We start from the raw sequence: 3,678 nt of genomic DNA on the forward strand, positions 1-3,678 counted from the left end.
GTTCTGACACTGAGGGGCAAGATGTATAGCAAAGATCAGGGAGCGGGAGGGAAAGTGTTTAGAACAGAGAGGATTTCAGGGAGAGGAAGGAACTTGACCAAAGCTGATGCAGGTCTGGGAGGTCGTTTGGGGGACATTTAGCAGCAGTGTATAGAGGTTTAGCTGAAGCCATGAAATTGGGAATCTGTGCTCTAAAATATCCTAGAATCCCCCAGGAAGGAGAAGAGGTCATTTTTTGTTTGGGAAGAGGTAAGGAGAAGATAGGCTGACTGTGGTCGGGGGAATGAGTTTTTCTCATTCCTGAAGGAGGATACTGAGGTATCAGGCAGAGGGAGAGGTTCACTGGCCTTTGGAAGGGCCACTCTATACCCCTTGGTGGGGAGGAAAGATAGTAAGTGAATGGTGTCTTGCTGGGAGGCAGTGGGGGAGGGGCTGCATAAGAGAAGGTCATTCACATCATCTACATACTGAAGAACTGTGGAATTTTTTGGTAAAGTTAACTGCTGGAGGTCAGCCTAAAGTGCCTGACCAAAGTAATGAGGACTGTCTCTAAATCCCTGTGGGAAAACTGTCCAGATGAGTTGTTGGCTGGTGGAGGAATCAGGGTCAGTCCAGGTGAAGGCAAAGAGAGGTTGGGAGACCTTAGGGATGATGGTGGTAAAAAAGGCATCTTTGAGATCTAAAACTGTGTAATGGGAGGTATAGGAAAGAATGGTAGATAGGAGGGTATAGGGATTAGGGACTACTGGGTGAGTAGGCCTGTAAGTCTTGCACTAACTAATATGAACCATTGGGTTTTTTTACAGGAAGGATGAGAGTATTGTTGGTAGAGTTAGTAGGTTTGAGAATACTGACCACAGGAGTTTGGGGATGAGTAGTTTAACACTGCTGATGGCCACCATGAGGATTGAGTTTTGTTTAAGGGAAGGATATGAAAGTTGGGGTTGCCACAGGGGACTATTTCAGCACGGAAATCAGCAAATGCTATAAATCAGGGCTCCCCTACTCCTGCCTCCCAGTGGACACCTTTCCATAAGTTTCCCTGCCTCTGTGTGGGACTCCAGCTGCTGCTTCAGGTTTAGCCCCAAGACTGGCCTTTTCCAAGAACAAGAAGTAATCAAGTGATGCAAACTCACAGATGCAGATTCCAGGCCTGAGTGTGGGCACAGAACAGAGCCTGGGGCTCCCCAGGTTGATCATCAATCCCCTACCCTGTGCACCGCATCAATCTGTCTACCCCACAAGCCTTCCAATGACAGGAAACTTAGCGCCCTCTATAAACCGGCCCTGTGACTGCAGCAGAGTAGGTCTCAATATATATTTATTGAATGAACTTAAAAAAAAAAAAAAGAAAGTTGGGGTTGAAGAGCAATGAGAATGCGTGAATGATGGGAGGCTATAGAAGGAAGACAGGTATCCCACATGATGGGGTCTACAAGGAAGTTGAATTGAGAGAATGGAGGGGTTGTAGGGGGAGGGGTTAGAGAGGAGTAGGATGGGTAGTGAGAGGAGGGAGCTGGTAGGAATCATTGGAATTGCTTGTAATATTGAGAGGATGTCCCTGCAAGAGAGGAATGCTCCATGAAGGAATAAGGGATGAATGTGAAAAGGAGTGTCTGGAAAGTAAGCAGCACAAGGGTAGTGGTGAGGGGATAGCATGGGGGGATAGCAAATTGCTGTCAATACCCACCACCAAGATCTCTGTTTGTTGTAAAAGACCTTTGTAAAAGAGGGTAGGGTGGAGTAAGTGGCCCCAGTATCAATGAGAAAAGAGATTGGCTTACCTTCCACTATTAGAGTTACCCAGAGTTCAGTCTCAGTGATCATCCAAGGGGCCTCTTGCACCTCTGGGTCCATTAATCTTCGGTGGCCAAGCCCAAGATATCGGGGAATTCAGCCAGGTCCTGGGAGTGACTACGGACCAGATCCTCAGAAGGACCTGAACAGTGAGGACCTTTGCAGGCTGGGCATGGCTTGGGGAGGGGTTAGATTTGGGCACTCCCTGGCCCAGTGGCCAGTTTTTCCATCATTAAAGTGTGGTCCTGGGGGAGGTTTTCTTTTTCCAGACTGTCCAGAGAAGTTTCAAGAAGTAGCTCTCAGTTATTGACCTTAAAGGCGAGGTCGACAAGATCCCTGGGGGGATTTTTGGAGTGTTTTCCGGGTATCAGGTGCAGATTGGGAGATAAAACACATGTTGGTAATGAGTCTGCCCTTATCGCTCTCCAGCGATAGTGTGGTTCTCCAGCGAAGAGGGCTTCGTTAAGACGGGCTAAAAACTGGGCGGGATTTTCATCCCATTTCTGGGTTATGTCTTTTAATTTGTCGTAATTCACAGTCTTAGGGGCTGGGTTTGTTTTTTTTTTTCTGTTTGTTTGTTTTTTGCAGTTTTTGGCCGTGTCTGGGTTTGAACCCACCACCTTTAGTATATGGGGCCGGCGCCCTACTCCTTTGAGCCACAGGCACCGCCCTATGGGCTGGTTTTTTCAGTCCCTCTATGACACCCTGGACCATGTGGTTACAGAGGCGGACTCCAGGAGCATCAGTTTGGTAATTTCAATTGGGATCTTCCTAGGGGATGGCTCAAGTGCCCTCTGGCAGGGTTTGGTCTGTTCTCCCTAGATCTTCAACACGGGCCTCGGCCTGGGTCCAGACTTGCTCCCTCTCCTCTGAAGTTAGGGTGGAGGGTGAGGATTACATATAAATCATGCCGGGTCAGATCATACGATTGGGTTAGATATCTGAATTCTTTTTTTTTTTTTCCAGTGGGAGGGCACTTCTTTTGCTTGGATTGCTGGGAGAAAACTCCTTTAATTTTTTTAATTTGTTTTATTTTATTTTATTTTTTAAACACACATTCTTCTTTTAACCTGTGATATTTAAAATTCCTTTAAAATAATTAACAAGGGTGGTGCCTGTGGCTCAGTGAGTAGGGCGCTGGCCCCATATACCAAGGGTGGTGGGTTCGAACCTGGCCCCAGCCAAACTGCAACAAAAAAATAGCCGGGCGTTGTGGTGGGTGCCTATAGTCCCAGCTGCTCGGGAGGCTGAGGCAAGAGACTCCGCTAAGCCTAAGACTGGAGGTTGCTGTGACCTGTGATGCCATGGCACTCTACTAAGGGTGACAAAGTAAGACTCTATCTCTAAACAAAATAAAAAATAAAATGAAATAATTAACAAGATTTTTTGTAAAGATGTAGTTTAAAAATAAATCAGAGAGACAACACAAGAAACAGAATTAGATATCTGAATTCTTGAGAGTATTTTGTGGGATTTGTGGAGAACGAACCTAGTCTCTGACTTACGTGGGACAGGTCTGAGAGAGAAAAGGGGGCGTGAACCTTGATGATACCTTCCACTGCCACAACTTGTGGTGAGCTTGTGGTGTCCGGAAGTGAACGGTCCAAAGACGTGGCCAGATGTACTATGAGGTGGGGAAGTTGGGTCCACCATCTTTCCTTCCCACTTACAGGCAGCGGAAGGCAGTGGGGGGGTGGAGACAGGGGGTATGGGATGGAATTATGCAGGTAGGGAGGAGGCTGAGGGGGGAGGTTGGGGACGGAAGGGGGAGAGCTATCTGCTGGGTCAAAGGAAGATAGGGGAGAGTCAGGGGGCTCAGGGGGGTCGGGGAGGGCTGGTTTGGCCTCTGCAAGAGAAATTTGAGAAGGTTCACAAGATAAA

Source organism: Nycticebus coucang, chromosome 11 (genome assembly GCF_027406575.1).
Source record: "Nycticebus coucang isolate mNycCou1 chromosome 11, mNycCou1.pri, whole genome shotgun sequence".
NCBI classification, from domain to species: domain Eukaryota; kingdom Metazoa; phylum Chordata; class Mammalia; order Primates; family Lorisidae; genus Nycticebus; species Nycticebus coucang.